This window comes from Apodemus sylvaticus, chromosome 12 (genome assembly GCF_947179515.1).
Source record: "Apodemus sylvaticus chromosome 12, mApoSyl1.1, whole genome shotgun sequence".
NCBI classification, from domain to species: Eukaryota; Metazoa; Chordata; class Mammalia; order Rodentia; family Muridae; genus Apodemus; species Apodemus sylvaticus.
In genome coordinates this window covers 97,320,312-97,342,347 of record NC_067483.1, presented here as the reverse complement: position 1 = coordinate 97,342,347, position 22,036 = coordinate 97,320,312, and the positions used below count along the sequence as shown (strand labels likewise).

General features: G+C 49.7%; 1 protein-coding gene across 1 annotated transcript in view; it reads right to left on the bottom strand.

Annotated features, from left to right (window-relative positions):
• Window positions 1–6,632, bottom strand: part of Ptpn14 (protein tyrosine phosphatase non-receptor type 14) — a 147,512-nt gene extending 140,880 nt beyond the window's left edge. Inside the window, exon 1 of the mRNA XM_052200026.1 lies at window positions 6,247–6,632. The gene's annotated coding sequence lies outside the window, so the exon portion shown is untranslated. The remainder of the gene's footprint in view (window positions 1–6,246) is intronic.
• Between the last annotated feature and the right edge of the window lie 15,404 nt (window positions 6,633–22,036).

Below are 22,036 nucleotides of genomic sequence, written 5' to 3'. Positions count from 1 at the left end.
GTGCAAGACAGACCTTAACAGTCTCTGGACAATCCCATGGGCCTCAGCGATGAAGAAGAGAGTAAGTGGGAAATATGCTAAAAAGTCCTCAAAGGCCATAATTAATAACCACAGCTTTGTTGCTCAGGGGGTTGAGGAAGGGTTCATTTCGGTGCTAAGAATGATATGTTGGGGGACAAACAAGCACACAAATAATAATAATAACAACAACAACAACAACAACAACACAAAATGACAAACCATAACCCATTTGTGTGTGTTAAAAAAAACTGATGTAAAAAGAATGGGAAAGCACCCCAAGTGCCCACCTTGAGCGGCTGCCTCAGAAGAAGGAATGCAGCCAGGACCGGAGATGAGAGGTGCCAAGGGGCTCCCTAGCGACAGACAGCGATGGAGATCTGCAGCGCAGTGAGACAGAACACTGGACGGAGGCTGCTGGACAGACCAACCTGGGGCCAAGTGCAGAGGTCTGGACTGGAAGGACAGCCGAGCAGACAGGTGCACTAAAGCATGGAGTCCGCGCTGGCCCTCGGCTGACTGAGGCCGAGTGGCCACAGAGCAGCACCCGGTCTCTGTGCGGTGCTCAAGTAACCAGACAAAACCATTCAAATGACTTAGTGAGCAGGTAAGAGACCCCCACAGCATGCCTGAGGACCAGGGGAGGCTGCAGCAAGCTGGATCAGGCTAGACCAGGGCAAGGCGTCTCGCTCGGTCCTTCTCAGACTGCAGCTGCTCCGGAGAAAGAGGCAAGAGAGCAGCAATGGGCAGGTGCTGCTTGGAGAAGGCAATTCTCAAGCTTACCCAAGGCTATGCAGAGCAGGGGATGCTCGGGTTACCCAAGGCTATGCAGAGCAGGGAATGCTCGAGTTACCCAAGGCTATGCAGAGCAGGGGATGCTCAGGTTACCCAAGGCTATGCGGAGCAGGGGATGCTCAGGTACCCAGGGCTATGCAGAGCAGGGGATGCTCAGGTACCCAAGGCTATGCAGAGCAGGGGATGCTCAGGATACCCAAGGCTATGCAGAGCAGAGGATGCTCGAGTCCCCTAAGGCTATGCAGAGCAGAGGCCAGCTTGGGATACCCATGTTGTCAGAGGCCCCGGCGGACTAGCGCAGTCTAGGGTTTCAGATTTATTGCCTTAGCTAATACCCAACTCTTTGGAGGAAAGGGATATGAAAAACAAAATTAAAAAGCAGAATGAACTTCCAATGTGGAAATTCAGGTTTTGTATGTAAAAATACACCGACTATAAATAAAACACCTTCACATAGGCCATGGCTGAGATAATAGTTCTCAGCAATGAATAATGTTTCTCTGTGAGCTGAAATACTGTAAAACAGTGGTTCAACCTTCTTAATGCTGCAACCCTCCAATCCAGTTAGTTCCTCATGCTGTGGTGACCCTCCAACCACAAAATTATTTTTGTTGCTACTTCATAAATGTAATTTTGCTACGGTTATGAATCATAGTGTAAATACCTGTGTTCTCCAGTGGTCTTAGGCGAGTCCTGTGAAAAGGTCATTTGACCCTCATCAATAGGTTACGACCCACAGGTTGAGAACCACCTCTATAAGGCAAATTAGATCCCTAGCCTGTAGTCCCCTGAAAGACTACGTCTGGATACGGCTGCACACTAAAATCTCAAACATTACGAATTCAAAGGTATTATTAAATGTTTATTTTACCTAAATGGATATGTGTGTATCTGCTCATCTCGATGGGGTGCCACGGAGGCCAGAAGAGGGCGTCTGATCCCAGGAAGCTGACCTCCACAGCCGGTCGTGGGCCCGGGGAGGTGCTAAGACCAAGCCTAGGTCCCTCGCAAACACAGCAAGTCTTCTTAAGCACTGAGCCATCCGCGGCCATCCACAAACGGCACTGTACTAACCGTTAGAGGCTAGACTGGACCACCACCCACCACGCTGTCCTTCTCTGTTTGTTTGGGGTTTTTTTGTTGTTGTTCTCCTCACCGGAATCCTTCCTTCCGACAGGCGGACAGTGACATTTGTGGAATGGCCAGTTCCTATGCAGGATCTCTGACAAAGGTCCCCAGGGTCAGCCTGGGGGAGGGAGCTCGGGATGCGATCGATCTTGGCCTGGGTGGGGTGGGGCTGCCTGAGGATGAGGCTAAAGGACTGCATATTAAACTGTATGCGCAGGGATGACGACAATGTCTGTAGCAAATAAAGCGCGGCAGAAAAAAGAAAGTAAGAAACACACAACCGCAAAGAAAAAAAGCGGATATAAGCCAGCATAGTGCCTTTAATACCAGTGCTCTGGAGGCAGGGGCAGAGGCAGATTTCTTTGAGTTCCTGGGCTACACAGAGAAAGCCTGTGCTCCCCCCACCCTAAGAAAAGGAAAGGACAGAACTGCAAAATGCAAAATCAAGTCATCTATAGCCTGACTCAGACTCAACCATCCTTACAGTGCACACATAAGCTTCACATAACATCCCTTAATTCAGAATTATAAATAATTCCAGGGGTGTGTTTTCATAATCAGGTTGCATGCGTTGTATGTTAAAGTCACTGTAGGTCTGGGCACAATTAATTTCCTTTCTCTTCCCAACTGCAAGCATCTTGGTCAAGCTTGCTTTTTGACCTTTTGACCCTCCCCAGCACGCAATTCTGCAGGTGGGAAATCTACCCAAATTGTTGTGGTCACTGCTCTGAGGACACACCTGTCCTGAGGATGCCAGAGTCCCTTTCTTCGCCCGCTCCCTCCCAGGAAGTTGATAGGGAGATCAGTGAGTTAATGTTTGTCCAATACTTCAGGCTCCTGGATGAACGGCAACATCAAAATGTGACCACCTGTGGCTGGCTGCCGGCCTTGTCCTACCATAAGCTGGCTCTGTTGGGGCTTCAGAGAAGAAAAGCCACAGCTGCTGAGGAGCGCCTTCATGAGCGGCTCACTCCTCAAGACAGGCAGTGACCCCAGCATCCTTTAATTAACTGGATCTCAGCATTCAAAATGCAAAGACCCCCCCACACACACAACACACTAGCCCCTTGTCACAGAGGAGAGTAGACTGGTAAAGGAAGTCCTTTCCCTGCCCTCTTCCTGACCGACATTCCTACCGCCTGGGGTACTAGGGGCCGCCTTCAGTATGAAGGGCCACATGTAACTGCCAGCCGACATGTTTGCTGTGAGCCAATAGTGTAAAATAAAGTCAAGGACAAAGCTTTATATGTATGTTGGCACACACGTGGATTCAGTCTGCTGAGAAACAAAGAACACTTTCACGGCCACGTACGAGGCCGCCAACACACAAGCGCCCTCTCGACAGGCAGTACGTTATACAGCGTCACACTCAAGTCTCAGAGATGCTCCGGCAAGCCACATCTGCCTGACCTCACCTCACAGAGGAAGAAACAGTCCGAAAGGCTGCAAAGTCAACCCACCATCACACTTCTCAAAAGTAACAAAGCTAGGCAGGCAAGATGGCTCAGCAGGTAAGGATGCTTGCAACCAACCTTGATGGTCTGAGTTTGATCCCTGGACCCACAGAGTGGAAAAGGAGACCCAGATGTGACTTCCACAAGCAGGGCCCACACACACACACAAAGCACACACACACACACAAAGTAAATACATGTAAAAGAAATCGCAAGTGGCAGAGTTGGAATTCAAGTCTAGCTGTATTTCACTCACACACACACACACACACACACACACACACACCCCACGCTCACACACTTGCTACAAAGTTGCAGCTATTGGCCCTCCCACTCCTGGGACCATTCAATCAACCTTTCCTAGGAGGGGGCCAAAATTAAATCCATTTAATCAGTCTGGGAGATCAAAAGGCTCATTTCAGACACTAACTTCCTCCCTACAGAAGCCTCGGTGTCTGTTTCCCTCCTTCCTTAATTGGCTAATTAAGTATTTCATCTTATCTCTCCTCCTGCCTCACCTCCAACCAAGTGCCTAGCAAAGTTCCTAGGCTCAGAATGGATTTGAAATCCACACAGCACTAGGTAACCAAGCAATGAAAAGTTCAAAAGCAAGAATGTGACCAAATCTTCAAAAACAGAGAAGACGCTGGAACCCAGGTGAGCTCAATTTGCTAGGAAGAGGTCAATATTTGTATCCCTGTTGGGAACGGAATCCAAGAAGAAAGTGTACCTGGGAAATCCTCGCGGTCCTGCACTTCTGCTCACCCATGGGGCAAGGAAGAACTCATCTGAAAGCTCTGATTTCCTCTGAATGTGATATGGCACTATTAAAAGTCTCCCTAAGGCAATGATTCTCTTTCTGCTGACCATGGAACACAAGGCACACAACCCTGAATAACGAAGGGGGGTGGGGGGGGCTGTGAGTTCCTACACCCACAGAGGAGGGAAGCCTGGAGGAGACCTGGACCAACCAGCAAGAAGCAGCAGCCTCTTGGAACACACTTCCCTCACACAGGTCCCACACACATTCCAGATCTTCCATCATGGAGATGCTTGCTCTTGGGATCAGAGCTGGGCTGGGAGAGAGCCTTTGAATAAACACCCTCAAGTTGCAAGGAATCATTCCTACATGGCAGCTCAAGACACCTGATGGCTGGAGATGTGGCAGCTTAGCCAGGAGCAGCCACTAGGAATATGCACTCCAGCCCAGTAAGAAGGCCCCGGAGAGGTGACTGTGGACAGCCTCTCCTGCACTGAGGACCTTTTTCAGACAGGATGTGCTGGACCCTGGGTTACAGGAATGGGAGATTTCAGTTTCCACAGGTTCAGAGAAAGGAAAGAAAACCCCAAGAGGCTATGGAAACTACTTTTAAAAGCAGTGATTCAGAGACACAGAGCCACATCCTTAAACTGATTCTCCATGTGCCAGCCACAAATTCACAGAGGTAAGACTCCTGCTAGGTAAGAAAGCTGTTAGGGATCTGGGAAGGGGAAGAGCACCGGCCTGGTGAGCCAGAAGGCCCAGACCAGGTTCCGTCCCCAGCACCAAAGGGGAAAACTGTTCTCCACAGGTCCAAAGCTCTCTCAGGACAAGGTTCTGTAGTGGGGTGGGATGGTCCTTATGGGGATACTTTAACAAAACCAAAGATGGGCCAATTAATGACAGTTAAACATCTGTCACCCGGCAGAACCACGTGGGAGACACATCAGGAGAGGGAACATGTCCAAAGGGAAAGCTTTTGATCCTTGGAAGCTACTCCTGGTCACGGGAAGTGGATAAGAGACTTCCGGTTTCGTTTCTGCTGGGGTGGGGGCTAACTATGCCAGAAACAGTGCATCAACCTGCCCATACATGCCCCACCAACCACCAGGTCTCTCTCCAAGACTTTCTGCACGCCCCTCTCCGCGTTCCTCACTTTGCCTAGGCTGTTCCTTCCTCTGGAATGCGGTCCCTCAACCACTCCTAAGTTGAGCATCATTCCCTCAACAAAGGTAACCCCTATCCTCCAGGGCCTGGCCTCCTCCGAGTCTCACAGAACCCTCTCTCCAGTACACATCCCCATCCACCCACCCCATCCACCCACGGTTGCCCGCAGCGTGCTGCAGACTCTTGTTGTGTGATCTCCTAGCACAGGGGAAGACTCACCACAGAGTTTGTTGAATGAATGAGGGAGGGAATCCATTTCAAAAAATGAACCTTTTTTGGAAACTGACGATACATGCACTCATTCAGCAGCGGTCTGAATGTAACTTGTCTCCACTAGAACCCCATAACAGCTAATCTGTGGACCCACTAAACTCAAATCCCCACAATCTCCTCAAAGGAAAAAGGGCAAACGGGGGTTGAGGGAGTGACAGCACACTTCAATTCCTCCAGAAAATATAGGAAAACCATTCCCAAAGATTCAAAACTATACGTGGGGTCACGTGGGAAAGGGGCTGTTAACTCTCGGAACCTGCAAAGTTCGAGTTGGAGATCTGGTCTGAGATGAAGGTACGTTTCCCTGCGCGTCTGTCCGATCACCCAAGCTGGGGCCAAGTGACTTTGCTATCCCGGCTGGGGCATTGGAAGAGGGCACAAACCCAGTGCCCACAGAGGCACAGGACAAGCTTAGGGCTCTGCGCTGTGTTCCCCTGCTCGCAAACACAACAGGAACTAGAGGCGAGGCTTCGGCTGAACCCGTGTCCCAGACCGCGGTCCCCTTCCAGCTCAATCCCAGACAAGCGAGCGCCGCATGTGAAGAGAACCCGGCGGCCGGCCACCTGGCTCCCCCACCGCGCACCCCGGCGTCCCCGATGGCGAACCTAAGTTGGCTCTACCCTAGTATCTGCTCCCGACCGGCTGGCTTACCTGCTTACATGGCCCGGGAGTGCCCCGGGTGCCGCACGTTGACCATCAGGGAGTCTGGGTTCCCACCACTGGCTCCCAGGAGCTGGCAGAGGAGGGGCGCAGGGAGGGTTACGCAGCGGCCGCCGCGCCGGGCGCACCGGGAAGGAGAAAGGGCCAAGAACCTAAGCACCGCCGTCCCACGCGAGGGGACCGGGGCGATCAGAGAGGTGGGGCGCAGAGAGAGACCGCCAGCGGCCACTTGGCACCAGATGCTCCACGAGGACCTGCCCTGTGGACAAGACGGCTGAGCCGAGGAGCGCAGCTAGCTGGCCGGGCCCGCGGCCGAGGCGCTGGGCAGCGGGGAGAAGTTGTGCAGAACTTGAGCCTCCGGAGAGCCCGAGCGCCAGGAAGCGCGAGCGGCCGGGAGGGCGGAGGAAGGGGCCGGGTGGGAGGGGACGAGCAGGCGCCGCTGGCCGCGCTCCCCCGCCCCGGGCTCCGCTCCGCAGTGCTGGGGGCCAGGAGGCGGGGAGTGCGCGGGGCGCTCGCTGGGCGGGCCAGGAATGCGTCCGGGGAGGGCGCGCGCCAGCCTCGGGGACGCGCGCCCAGCGCTGAAAAGAGGAGCCCGGGCTCCCCCGCTGCGGGCGCACGGTCCCCAGGGACGTCACAGCGCAGGAATCCGAGGAATGCCAGGCTGCGGGAGCTCCTTGGCCGGTCGGGCAGAAGTCGTGCACTTTTAATGGGCTAGCTTTGGAGCGTGTTTTCCTACCAAGGTGGGGGGCTGTGGACTGAAGGAACGTGCCTGGAGTGAGATAGACTGAAAGTTGAGAGGGAGAGATGACCCAAATCAACCCAACTGCGCGACGCTTAGGGGGCGGAGGGGAAAGCGGAAAAGACCGTCCCTCCAAGATTTCCGTGGGCAGCTAGGGGGTGGGACGCTGGAGCTAGAACCGACCATTTATTTGAGGGAGGTCTCCAAGCAGGATGCCCCTATGCCGCCACCGCCCAGGAGACGCGGGACAAAGTGGGGTGGCCTCCTTGAGAGGGCAATCTAGAAGCTCTCCTCGGAGTCCTAGAATCTCTGAGTAGTGAGTCTTAGCTCTGGTTCTCCCACCCCGCCCCCACGGCCAACCAGCCTTTGTGTGCTGGGAGTTGGAATATGTGGTTTTCCCGGTTTGTTCCATGCCACGGAGGGGCCCCACCCCGCCTGGGTAGGCACTGGGAGGGAACTGTGTTAGCACTTTCGGAGGTGGGGTTACTGAGGCGCAGCCAGTGTAATGGAAAAGGCACTCAGGCGGGCAGGGGAACCTGTATTAGGCCCCGCCGAGTGGCTGGCCAAGTAGTTGGCTCAGGAAGATCCCAGCCCCCACGCCATCCTTGGTTTAAGTTGGGAAGTGAAAGGGTTGCCTGTATTTTTAATGTGCTTTGCGTGCCTTGGCATCTGTTCTCTTCCTGAAGTCTCAAGACCAGCCGTTCCAAGGACCCCGAAGTCCTTGTCACCCAAAATGTTGTTCACTGTACAGGCAAGGGACACAAAGCTTCCAGGCCTTATCCTATCAAAATGGCCCATGCAGACTCTGGAGGCAGAGACAGGAAGAAGGTCAAGACTGGCCTAGACCACATAGCACGACCCTACCTCAAAACAAGAAAGAAAGGTCTCTTGTGCCCACAGAGCGAGTCTGTAATAACTTGCTCCTGAACATCCTCCTGTCGATCAAAGAAGACACAGCGGGGACAAAATGGGATGGATGGAGGGTGAGTCTTTCAGAATGTCAGGGAGAAAGCTGTAGTGGTTTGAGGAGTTACCAACCAGCCTTCAGGAAGGGCTTTAAGTTGTGGCTCTGCTCGGTGTGGGCAACATTCCTCACAGCCTAGCATTACTGTCGCCATCCCTGGGGGGCTCAGGCAGCAGGAAAGAAGGACCTGTATCGCCAGGGAACACAGTGCTGAGGAGCTAAAGGACCCAGGCTGCAGAGCAGCTGCTCTTAGCCTCAGCCATCCACTGAAACAGGATGAAACAGGATCGGGCTCAAAGACAAGAAGATGCCCACAGGCTGCAAGTGTGGCAGGCTGTCCCTTTCTGGGAGACAGGAGGCAAATGTCACCGTGGAAATGAGTGGCAAATGGATGTTGTGACTCTGAGTTTCAGACCGCTGAGCACAGACCCGCCGCCCCGCCCCGCCCCGCCCCCCAGGCCACTGGGGTCTAGAAGAAAGAGCAGAGGATTTTTGAACAGATGCACACGCTGGGCTCTGCCTGTGAGCAGCCTTGTGACCCTGGGCAGGCCACCTAACCGAGGCTTGAGTTTATTTTGTCGGTGGAATGTGACATCAGGGACAGTTTCGTTGGATTAGCTGGGTCTCTGAGCTTGCTTGGGTGCCTCCTCCAGACACAGGCATGTTTGTGGAGGACACAAGCCATGTTGGGGCTGCACTTCCTCTTGCAGCTGTGAGTGAAGCCTAGGCCGGGTGGGGCACTGGTCCCCTGCACTCGTTTGTAAGTTTTAAATCGATTTACTCATCAAAATAAAAGTCATTATTAATTTTAAGAACCTATGAAGTGCTGACTGATTGGTTTTATTTTGGATCATAAAAAGACAACACAAGAATTATGTGTGTGTGTGCGCGCACACACACACACACACACACACACACAGAGAGAGAGACTTTTTAATGACTTGGAAGACACACTTTGGTTCTCCTGCATGCTAGATTTATGCTGCACCGCTGAGATATAATTCTTTGTAAGTAGAGAGCATAGCTCGGACCCGAGGGTGTGCATTAGCATACACTGCTCGCGCATGCCCGGTGCTGGACGAGGTTTGGGGAATCTGGCGTGTGGCCTCACACCTATAATCCCAGCACGCAGGAAGCTGAGTCAGGACAACCTCCATGAGCTTTAGGCCCGACAGTTCAAAGCCAGCCTGGGCTACATAGACCCCATCTCAAAGAAACGCAAGCAACGAAAGCAGAGTGTCTGGTGGAAGGGCGTGCGGACCTGAGTTCACATCCTAACACTCTTCATGGGGGGCTGTGCTGTTTACCTGTGCCTGTGACCCAGCACTTCGGGAGCAGGAGGATGACTGTGACTTCAGGCTGGCTGCCAGCATAGCTGAAAACTCCTCCTGAGTTCCTAGAACTGCCGTTCAGGGAGAGATGTTGCCTCAAAGGCATGAGGTAGAGGAGGATGCCCAGTGCCTACCTTTGGCCTCTGTGCACATGCAGTCACACACACGTGCACCATGCCATACTCACACATACAAAGAATGCAACTTGAGTCAATTAAAAAGAAAGTAAAAGCCCATTTATCTATCATTTATCCTATCTACCTATCTATATCTCTCTCTAAAAGGAAACCAAATACTCTCCCACCCCACTATGTCTGTGTCTGTAAGCAAACTCCCCATCAGGTAAGTCTGCACTCTTTGTAGTCTGACCAGGGTGTATGGCATTAACAGGACTTGAAGAGGCAGGCTCTCACAGAGTCTTGTCTTTACTTTAAAGCTTTACGATTTTAGGAGCTTGTGAATATTAAGTTGTTCAAAGTAGTCCACCTCCTTGTCCTAAACTTGATCCTTAAGTACAGGATACTATGCAGAATCTCAGGCCTCCTATGATCCTGCCCACCTCCAATATGACCTTGTATGACTTTTACACCTTCAAATATGCTGAAGTTCCTGAAACTAGAACAGTTTCCTGAACCAAAACAAACAGGCTGGGAGATGGCACAGTCAGAAAAGCACTGGCCACGCAGGTTTCCAGGGTGCAGGGTGATTCCAGCACCCACGTAAAAAGCCAGGCATGGTGGTGCTCACCGGGAGTCACCACACTGGGGAGGCTGAGACAGGAGGATGCCTGGAGCTTGCTGGCCAGTTACAATTGTCAAATCAGTGAAAGACCACCTCAAGAAATAAGGTAGAAGGTGAAAAGAGGACCCATGATGTCAACCACTGGCCCCCAATGTCCATGTATCCCTGTACACATGTGTGTGCACACACACACACACATATACACACACACACACTTTTTTTTTTAAACTAAAAAGTAGTTTGGCGTCATTTGAAAAACTCTGGTTAGCTCTAGGGGCTGTCTATATGTTTTGGAGTTATATGGAGGAGGAGGGCATTGTTTGTTAATAACTTGCTCCCCTGTCCCCTTTTTGCTACAGAAGATGGGACATGTATGCACTCACATGTTGATGTGCATCATATTTTAGACTGAGCTACAACCAGAACTGAGTCCAAAGCACAAAACTTAATGTATTTATCTCTCCTGTATAGATGCATGTAACTTCCACCCAGGTCGAGGTAATGTGTCCACACTGCAGGAAATTTCCTTGTTTGACTGCTCGGTCACTATATCCCCTCTGGGCTAACCTCTGCTCCTTGTCCATACGTGGCTAGTCCTCAGACTTCATGCCAATAAGCTCCAGTGGTGTTTGCATACAATCTATATGGAGACACTGGCTCCTTTGGCTCACTGTGCATCAGGAATCCATTTCCCTGCACAGCAGAATTACATTCCACGGTGTGAATCGTACCAATCTCTGCTTGCCTGTTCTTCTATTGATCTAGTGAGCAGGTGTATTTTGGAAACACTTCTCAAGTAATTCTTCTGTGCTTGGGTTACAGGTTAGAGTTACAGTGTTTGAGTCACTGGCTTACACCAAAAATAAAAGATAAGCCTACATTATTGACACCTGTGGAAAGTATTAAACAGGAGATTGCTTAAGAATGTTTTGATAGAGCTGGGAGATAGCTAACTCGGTAAAATGATCACCTGGCAAGCATAAGGTCCTGAGTTCAAAACCCAGAACCCATATTTTTAAAAAGGGGGTTGGGGTTGATACAATGGTACACACTTGTAATCCCAGCACTCAAGAGACAGAGACAAGCAGATTCCTGGAGCTTCCTGGTCACCCAGTGTAGCCTATTCAGCAGGCTCTGGGCTAGAGAGACCCTGTCTCAAAGTCAAAATGAGTGGTGCCCAAGGAGCACTGCCCAGGGCTATCCTCAGGCCTCCACATCCATGGGAGTACAAGGGCGCCCCAGACATGCACATCAGAAGGAATGTCTTAGCGGTATAGTGGGCTTAGTGCCATTTTTTCCTGTTTCTGATAAAATACCCCAACAAAAGCAACAACAGGGCAGAAATCGAGGGAAGTTGCAGGGTGGGTGGTCATTTAGCTCACAGTTCCAATTCCAGCGCATCATGGGACGCACACTTCTGGTTCCCAGGCAGGGGACAGTGCCACCCACAAAGGAGGGTCTTCCCACTCCAAATAAGGCAATCAACAGAACTCCCCCACAGGCGTGGCCAGAGGCCCTTCTCCCAGGTGGTTCTAGATCCTGTCGAGTTGAAATCACAAGTGTCCTGAGAGGAGAAACAAGAAACCCACTGGGGCCAGGTGGCGGTGGCGCACGCCTGTAATCCCAGCACTCTGGGAGGCAGAGGCAGGCGGATTTCTGAGTTCAAGGCCAGCCTGGTCTACAGAGTGAGTTCCAGGACAGCCAGGACTATACAGAAAAACCCAAAAAAACAAAATCCAAAAGAAAAAAGAAAAAAAAAAAGAAACTCACTGGGATGTGAACTTGTGGCTATCTGGTAAGTTCTGTGTTTTGTTTTGTTGTTTTTGTTTTTTAAGTGGCGTGGTTGTTTGTGAAGAGCTCTCACATACAACTACACATGGCATCCAAGCACGGTTCCCTGCTCAATTCCAGAAGCCAACATAGACTGCATGCGGGAGCCAGTGACTTCCGTCTTCAGAGCGGCTTCCTAGCAGCTCTCCTGATGCAGGGATGGAAATCTCTTTGAGGACTTTCAGTTTTCAAATGATAATCAGCTTATGAAGCTCATCCTTTCCCTAGGCCAGCTGGACCAGGAAGTCACACTGCCCCAGATCCCCTGGCAAAGTGGAACAATGTAAGGCTGTTGTGGAGACACAGCTTTATGCCTTAAATGTGAAATGTCACCTCCTCTGGCTTATCTCCTGACATCCATACATAACAGGTTGTGCAACCTTTAGAATGTGGGGCCTCATTGAGGGAAGGAAGGGGTAGTTGGGGGTGAGCCACCCCCAGTTCTCTCTGCATCCCAGGGCAGTATAACAAACATCTAGCGCATGCTCCCTTCCTCTGCCGCAAACAGCAGCCATGCTGGATATCTCCACGGTGGCCATGTCCTCCGAAGTGTGAATGAAAGCAGACCTCCCCCTCACCGTGTGTCTGCCAGGTGTCGGCACACACAGGTGAGAGGAGATTAGAAAGTTCTGCTTCCTCTATGGTCCTCTCTAGACACACAGGCCTCCCTCTCCTCCCAGACGTTCCCACCATCACCAACCCTCTGGCCACTTCTCCATTTCTCCTTCTCTTTCCCACATGATGCCACCCTGTTTTCCAAAGGGCCTCTGAATTTGCAGTACTGGAGAGAGGCCTCATTCTGTGCATGCCGACCTAGGCCTTGTACAAGAGCATTATTTCTGTTACATCCTCTGGAGAGAATGTCAAAGACATTTGGGTTGTATAGTTTGAGGACAGAAGGAGCTGTCCTCCTGTCTGGGTGCTGTGCTGGCTCCTCGGGCATCTGTGGCTGACCAGGGATGCAAGGATGTAGTCATTAGTACAACAAAAAGGCAACCCTGAGAGATAGGCAGCGTCACTGATTTTTCCAATAAAAATGTGCAAGACTCAGCCAATTGTTTATTTTGAAAATTCCAATGGTAGCAATATATGCTGAGTATACCACAAACATGTAGTTATTATCATCATCATTATTATTATGACACATTTTATTGATGCTATCAGCAATATTTAAAAGAATTTCGACCTAGGCCCTGGGAAGTACTGCATCCTATGAATTTGGATGCATTGTCACCTTAGGTCTCCCCCACACACTCTGGCTCTAACTTCATGCTGTGGGCTTTTCGCCATAGCCTCTGGCTCTGTCTGCTGACTACTGTCTCCACCAGCTCCAGCTTCGCCTTTCTATGTGAGGCAGAACCCGTCAGCAGCTCCTCTGTCACGTGCCTCGAGTGCACCTGTGCCCTTGGGCCTGCTTGTCACCATGTCCTCACAGGACCCCATTGTCAATGGTGAGCTTACCCCCACCTGCTGCAGAGACAGATCCGTGACCCAGAAAGGGTGGCTCGTGCCTAAGAGCTCTTCTGCGAGACTGTCTTGGTTTTTATGTGACCAGTTTTGGCTGTCATCATGGAACAGTCACTTTAAAATGGAACCCAAAGTTATTCACATCACTGTTAGGCAGGGATGGTAGGCAGGGAATGGATTCAGTCAAAGTGTCCTTGACTTACAAACACTGGAACCCTATTTCAATTTGTTGCTGTTTGTTTCCAGTTTTGTTTTCCACGGTGCCTTTCTATGTAGCCCTTGCTAGCCTGGACTTCCTACATAGACCAGGATGGCCTCGAACTCACAGAGATCCACTTACCTCTGCACCCCAAGTGCTGGGATTGAAGATGCGCCATGCCACCATGTTCAATTGCTCTTTCAACCATGTCATAGAAGTCATGTTAAAGAGGGGGAAGGCCTAGAGACATAGCTGCATCAGTGGTAAGTACTTACCTAGCACTTAAATTAGACAGTGGGTGCTGTAGAGGGAAGGAGGGAGGGAGGGAGGGAGGGAGGGAGGGAGGGAGGGAGGGAGAGAGGGAGGGAGGGAGGGAGGGAGGAAGAGGGAAGGAGAGTGGGCCAGAGACCCACAGGGACTCTGCTGTCTCTGCCTAGGAATACCATCTTCTTCCTTTGTGCCCACCCAGGCTAATATTCATGCAAGCTTTGGGGGGGGGGAATTCCAAAATTCTCAGGCGTCAGTGTCCTCATCTGTAAGAGAGGAATACCAAAGTGTCCTACTACTGCGCTGCATGGTGGCTAGCCCTCAGCGGCACACCTCCGGCTCTGGAGATCCGCCAACTATCAGCAGCAGCCCGATTATGTCCTCTGCAGAATGGACGCTGTCCTCAAACAGGAATCAAACCTCACATTTACATTCCCAAACTGAAGGATCAGGTTGAGTCACCAGCCCAGGGGGGGATGGCAGACTCTCACAAACAAGAGCGGGCCCAGGGGAGATCTGAGACCTGAAAAGATGAAATGAAAAGAAGAAATGCATTAGCAAGAGGAAAGGCCACTGCTCCTGGGTTGGCCTGTCTTGTCACTACAGCAAAGGCGGCTTCACTAGGCTAGAGTGATGCAGAGAGGGGAGCACAGTGGCCACTGAGCACTGCCGGGCTCTAGGGACACAGATGGTGCCCTGCGTTCATGCTCTAAGGTAGCTGCTCTCTGTAACAGCAGTCAGTGCTGTGGGCTGAACTGTGACCCTCCCAGATTCCTGCATTGAAACCTTTAATCCCCAGCAAGACTTATTTAGACATATTCCTTAAGAAGATAATTAAGGTTAAGTGAGGTCAGAATACTAGGGCCTCGAGTTAGTTGGACTTACTGTCTTCATAGAAAGTGCTTTCTTGGACTGGAGAGATAGATGGCTCAGCGGTTAAGAGCACTGACTGTTCTTCCGAAGGTCCTGAGTTCAAATCCCAGCATCCACATGGTGGCTCACAACCATCTGTAATGAGATCTGACACCCTCTTCTGGAGTGTCTGAGGACAGCTACAGGGTACTTACATATAATAAATAATAAATGAATCTTGAAAAAAAGGGGAAAAAAAGAAAGTGCTGTCTTGTGTCTGCAACAGAGGAAAGATATGTAAGGAGATCAAAAGGGATGCCACCTGAAAGCCAAGGAGAAGACTCACCCAGGGGTATGTGTGAATGTGTGTATGTGTGTATGTGTGTATGTGTGTATGTGTGAATGTGTGAATGTGTGAATGTGTGCATGTGTGCATGTGTGCATGTGTGCATGTGTGCATGTGTGCATGTGTGCATGTGTGCATGTGTGCATGTGTGTATGTGTGTATGTGTGAATGTGTGTATGTGTGAATGTGTGAATGTGTGTGTGTGTGTGTGTCCCTGTGTGTTAGTATGTACATGGCATGTGTATATGCATGAATGTGAGAGCCAGATGTCAGTATTAGGTATCTTCCTAATCTACCTAATTTCTTGAGAAGGCGCCTCTTACTGAGACCTGGGGCTTGCTGACTGCACTAGACCAGTTGGCCGGCATGTCCTAGTGCTCTCCCTGCCTACTCCTTCTCGGCAGGGGGATTGTGGGCATGTGTTTCTGCAGGCGGCTCTTAGATGGGTGCTGGAGTCAGAACTCTGCCCCTGCTTGCCACTAATCCCTTCAGCCGCCCAGCAGCATCTTCGTCTTGGACTTTAAGGCTCTGGAACTTTGGTCCCTTGGCCAGCTCTCCTTAGCAGGTGTTCAGCTACAGAGCTGGTGAGCCTGGCTCAAGAGCCCTCGCGAGGGTGGGGACACGTCCTCCACCATCTTCACTGAGTACTTTCCAGTACCTGTCAGCTGACGTTTTGTGGTTTGACAGTGGAAAGGGGTGACTAAGAATTGCTATAAATTCTGACCAGACCCTTCAAATCCTTTTTGTAAGAGATTAAGGAAATGACAGATGTTCGAAAGAAAGGAAGGAAGGAAGGAGGGAGGGAGGGAAGGAAGGAAGGAAGGAAGGAAGGAAGGAAGGAAGGAAGGAAGGAAGGAAGGAAAGAAGGAAGGAAGGAAGGAAGGAAGGAAGAAGCCAATCAGGATACTTCAGGGTTAAAATCAAAAGATGTTCTACTCTATTACACACATTTTCCAGAAAATCTCAGAAGAAAAACACTTGAGACAGAGTGTCTGTGCTGTCTCATGGTGATGCTTCTCAGAACAAACGTGCTGTACAGAAAGAAAACTCAAGCCGATGTCTGTCTGTCTGTCTGCAAATGTTTGTAGCTGCAATGGGTTCCCAAACTGCATCAGACTTCCAGGAAAGGGGCTGGGAGACCCTCGGTGGGCAGACTTCCCGCATCACAGTCGTAATGACCTCACTTCAACCCCCAGAACCTACTTGAAAAAACCAAGCACTGTGGTGTGTGCCTGCAGCCCCAGTCCTGAGGAGACAGCACGTGCCCAGGGCTTACTCAGGGCAGCCTAGCTGAGCCCCGGAAGTGTAGGCAAAGGGAGAGACTCTGTCTCCAAAACCAAGGCATGGGAATTAGCGAGAAAGCTCTGCAGGTCAAGGTGCTTGCCACCAAGGCTTAGGGCCGAGAGTTTGATCCCTGGCTTCCACGGTCAGAAAGAACTAGCTCGAACACTTTGTCCTCTGACCTCCACATGCACGGCTTGGCATATGTGAACTTCCTCCACACACATAAGTAAATATAAAACAATGAAAAATCTAAGGTCGACGGTATCCTGGGGAGAGACAGCTGAGGCCAATCTCTGTCCGGAGTCCGCATGTACCACAGGTACATACAAGGGTGTACCTGCACCTAACCCCTGCATCCCTACACACACACACACACACACACACACACAGCGAGAGAGAGAGAGAGAGAGAGAGAGAGAGAGAGAGAGAGAGAGAGAGAGAGAGAGAGAGAGAGAGAGAGAACCTGCCTGAGAAAGTGGTTTCCAGTTAATGTCTCCTCCCATTTTGTTTTGTCATTGGAGACAGGGTCTCACTATGTAGCTCTTACTGTCTTAGAACTCAACATGTAGGCCAGGCTAGCTTCCAACTTACAGAGATCCCCCTGCCTCTGCCCCCGGAGTGCTGGGATTAAAGGTGTGGGCCACCAGGCCTGGCTCTCCTCCTCTTTTTCAAACAGGGTTTCTCTATGTAGCCCAGGCTGACACCACTCCCTTGACCCTCCTGCAGCAATCTCCTGAGATCAAGCATTCCAAGTATACCCTGCCAGGCCTGGCTGGAGTCCTACCTATTGGCAACTGGTTCCTCTTGTAGCAAATCCTGTGTGCTAAGTTTAAACAAAACTCCAGAGGGCTACGGCAATTTGTCTTGTCTTTCTCATCCATCTTTGGCTTTTTTTTAAATGTAATTTAGATAGCTACATAAAGTCGTCAACAAATAATGCAAACCAGATTTGTGAAGTACAACTTAATAGCTCAATGACAAGTTCAAAAATGACTAGAAAGGAAAGGAAAAGACTGTGTTTGTTTTCAACGTGGGCAGCCATGGTCACAGCACCCCGCTGAGGGGCATGCCTTCTGCTGCGAATAGAGGCCAACAGCAGCCTTCTTTGGGGGTGTCATGCCATGTTTGAGACGCCATTCTGAAGAACATGGATACCCAGCCTGAAGGGTGAGATAGGGTGACCACAGGCTAGGCCAGACTGTGTAAGAGAACCCGGCAGTGCTTCCTGGCCTCCTCCCTGAGAAGAAGGAGGTGACTCAGTGACTGGCTCTGGCACTTCAAACACCTGTGAGTAATGGGGACGCCCTTAGAGGACCGGTTTGGAATGACCATTGGCTATCACTTCCTGTGGCCAACGGGAAAAGGCAGATTACCCAGGAAGCTCAATCTTGAGATGCCTTCTGCTACAAGTGTGAGTCAGAAGTATCTACTGGCATCAGAAATCCTAGAGGCTGGAGAAACGCCAGAGCGAGAAGGTGCCCGAGGACTTCACGGTTGGCACCTCGGGTTCTCTGGGATGTACAAAACAGGAAAGAATGTTTTGTTTTGTTTTGTTTTTAGCAAGGTCTTCTGTATCCCGGGCTACTATCGAAGTCACTATATAGCCAGAAATAACCTTGAATTTCTCACCCTCCTGCTTCAATCTCCTGAGTCCTAGAACTGCATCTTCATGCTTCCAGGCCTGGTCAGTTCCTGGCCAGGGATGTCACCCTCTGCCCCTGCCACACTTGGCAAACGCTCTTCCTCTTCAGCCCCAGTCCAGCGAGCATCTGCACATCTGTAAGTGGCCAAAGGGAAGCTCTTTCCGAGGCAGACTAAGATGGTCTCACTGCCTTTCTCTCTAATCATGGGTCGGGCTTTCCCTCCCTGGCTCCCTCTGCTCCACAGTCCTGGGATCTTGTGCTGACTTGAGCATTTCCCTGTCATACAGTCTCACCTCAGGATCTTGGCATTCTCCATTGCTTCTGCAAAGAGCTGCCTTCCTCCAGAGACTTTCTGACTTGCTCGCTCACCTTGGATCACCTTGGCCCTGTCGCCCCGCCCCACCCCTCCATCCCTTCCCCTCCCCCATCCTCCTGTTCTTTGCCTTGCTGTCTTTGTTGCCACCCATCCTTCCTCTCCCAAGCTCCCCTTATTCGCTTACTGTGTTTCTCCCCCACCAGAAGCTCTGTTCCAGGGAATATTTTTTATCCATTCGGGATCTGGAAGAGTCTCAGCAAGCATTTATTAAACCTCTGAATGAGGAGGCGCTGGGGAGATAGCCCAGCTGGTGAAGCTTGCAGCCCGTGCAGGACAGGCTGAGTTCAATTCCAAGTGCCTGGTAGGTAGGTGGGGGCAGAAAGGCCTCTAGGCATCTCGCAGGTCAGTGAGAGAACCCACCCGCTTTACAAAACAAGATAGCTGGGTCTTAAAGAAAAGTTTCTTAAGTTGACCTCAGGGCTCAGATACACCTGCCTGTACACAATAAATGTCTGTTATTGGGGCTGGAGAGATGGCTCAGTGGGTTAAGAGCACTGACTGCTCTTCCAAAGGTCATGAGTTCAAATCCCAGCATCCACATGGTGGCTCACAACCATCCATAAAGAGATCTGACACCTACAGTGTACTTACATATAATAAATAAATAAATATTTTTAAAAAATGTCTGTTATTATACAAATAACATGAATACATGTCCAGCTATATCCTCTTGTTCTCAGAATTTCACTCGTTTGTTAATCTTAATTTAAATATATAATACATAATACATAGATATATCATATTATATTACATGCCATTGAGGTAGATGTTTTAGACTCCTATATATGGATGAAAAGATTGAAGGGCGCCGGGCAGTGGTGGTGCACGCCTGTAATCCCAGCACTCTGGGAGGCAGAGGCAGGTAGATTTCTGAGTTCGAGGCCAGCCTGGTCTACAGAGTGAGTTCCAGGACAGCCAGGGCTATACAGAGAAACCCTGTCTTGAAAAACCAAATCCAAAAAAAAAAAAAAAAAAAAAAAAAAGCCGGGCAGTGGTGGGGCGTGCCTGTAATTCCAGCACTTGGGAGGCAGAGGCAGGCGGATTTCTGAGTTCAAGGGTAGCCTGCTCTACAGAGTGAGTTCCAGGACAGCCAGGGCTATACAGAGAAACACTGTTTCAAAAGAACCAAAAATCCAAAAAACCAAAACAGATTGAAGGACTGAAGAAATAAATGACTCAGCAGCCAAGAGGACACGGTGCCCTTGCGGATGACCCTGGATCGATTCCCAGCGGCCATATGGTGGCTAACAACCATCTATAGCAGCTTCAGTCCTAAGGGATCTGACTCTATTTTCTGGCCTCTTAGGACACCGGGCACACATGTAGTACATACATGTACACACAGGTAAACACTCACACACATAAAATAAAGTAAATCTTAAAATCTTAAACTGAGCATTAGAGTTGACATAGTGTGTCTGTTCTTGGTGGTGTTTTTAGGTTACAAGATTTGGTGTTTTGAGGACACTAATGTTTGTGTGTTTTCATAGATTTTCACATGGAGGGAACACAACCAGACTAGCCCTTGTCTTCATTCATTGCTTCTCTTCTATTGCTTGACAATTCTTCCTACTTTTGCCCAATTCCTAATCTAGTTCTCCTCCACAGACATCTGGTACAGTATGTCTTAACATATATGCCCAAGCTACATGGATGGGCTGACCTCCAGGATCTGCCATTTGTGACCAGCTGTGTGACCTTGGAGGTTTTCTGTTCTTCTTGTCTGAATGACTTGGTTTAAGTCATTTCCTCTCTGGTTGTGGGATCATCAATCAGCAGACTGTAAAACTTCGCTCACTCTTCCGACTTTTCCCTTGAAGGTTCTGAATCTTATTTTATTCTATTCTGAATTCTTATTCTATTGTATTCTGAATTCTTATTCTATTGTATTCTGAATTCTTATTGTTTCCTGATGCCTCCCAGGGGATCTCACGGCTTTAACTTTCAGATCACTTATTTACTGGATACATCTTACCATTGACATAATTGGTCACAGTCTTTATTCAAAAACAATTACATGAATCCAGCAGTGGTGGCACACACTTTTGATCCCAGCACTCCAGAGGGAAGGCAGGCAGGATCTCTGTGAGTTCAAGGCAAGCCAGGTCTACAGGGCTACACAGAGTAACCCCATCTCAAAAACAATAACAACACATACAAACAAAACAAAACAGGAAATCTGAGGGGTGCAGCTCAGTGACAGAGCCCTTATCCAGCGCACATGACCCCCCCATACAGAAAAAAAGAATTATCTGTCCAACTTAAAAGTCTTTTTAATTACCAATATTTACTATTAAAGGAAACCCAGGTCCCTTTAAGAAATGTTAGCCTCCAAGTGTAAGGATAGAAATGTAGAAGACAACATGAGCTTGGGTAAGCCTGTGTTTCCTATCTATTTATTATGAATAAATGAAATCATTCACACACACACACACACACACACACACACACACACGCACGCACACACGCGCACACACACACACACACACACACACACACACACACAGCAAGACATGGTGGCTCACAGTTGTACTTAGGCTGAAGCAGGAGGTTGTTATGAGTTTCAGGCTAGCCTGTGCTATACATAGTGAGAGCTTGTCTCAAAACAAACAGATGGTTCACAAAGATCATTATCTCTCCCTTTCTCAGTCAGCGTCTCACAGCAATAGGTTACAGAGGTTCCGCCATCCTCACCTTCCAGGGGTGAATTCCACTTGGTAAGGTGTGAGATCCTCTTACCCACTGCTGAGAGGAAAATGCGAAAGTCTTGTGTATATAAAGTAGAAGTGCAACATGAGTGAGTTCTACAGAGCCTCTGAGAGTCACTGACAACACTACATTTCACACCAGCTAGGGTCCTAACCAAGAGTCAAGAACTGTCTTGAAGAAATTGTCCAGTGACTGAAGATGAGCCAGTTTAAACTCCAATAGGAAGAATAATTACAACTAGTAGGACATGTTCAACTATGCTTATATAACACAGGAGTACAAACAACAACAAAAACACCACCATTGGAACTAATTAATTATTTTGAAAAATAATAAGTGAAAAGATAGAAATAAATCACATGCTGCTTTTGTCTTAGGAGATCACCACTAGAATCCAAGGAGTGAATGGTGGCCAGTTTTTCCTTATGGATATATTCTAGGCAATGAAAGGGTTAATGCAATCAGAGAGAATCACCAGTTACCGTAGTAGGTTGAGGCAGGACTATCAGTGGTGGCCAATGAGACCAGCGTTGATCTCAGCTGTCACCATTAGCCTTTAACAGGGTGACTCAGATCTGACCCAGCCTCTGGAATTGATTCAGCGGCTAACTTACCAAGACCATTCGGCCCGGCAAACGTTCAGAGAGAGAGGCGGTCACCAGACCTGGGCTGGGTGGGCGTCGCCCTCTGCGCCACATTTGCAATTTAAACTTTGAGGTGCAAGTTCAAGGCAGCTCGGCTTTGGAGAAAGCACACATGAAATTCCAAATTTAACAAACCTTCTTGTTCTGTGGGTGTGGAAGGAGAGGCCACTAAGATTAAGTAGCTGTGCCTGTGGTGAGGGCTTCTTTTCACTGTGGGTACCAATACCATCTTAGAATTATTGCTGTTTCATTGAATTTGTATACAATGTTTCAAACTTGCACGCTTTCCTCCCCTCCCCCACCCCCAGACAGGGTTTCTCTGTGGAGTCCTGGCTGTCCTGGAACTCACTCTGTAGACCAGGCTGGCCTCAAACTCAGAAATCCGCCTA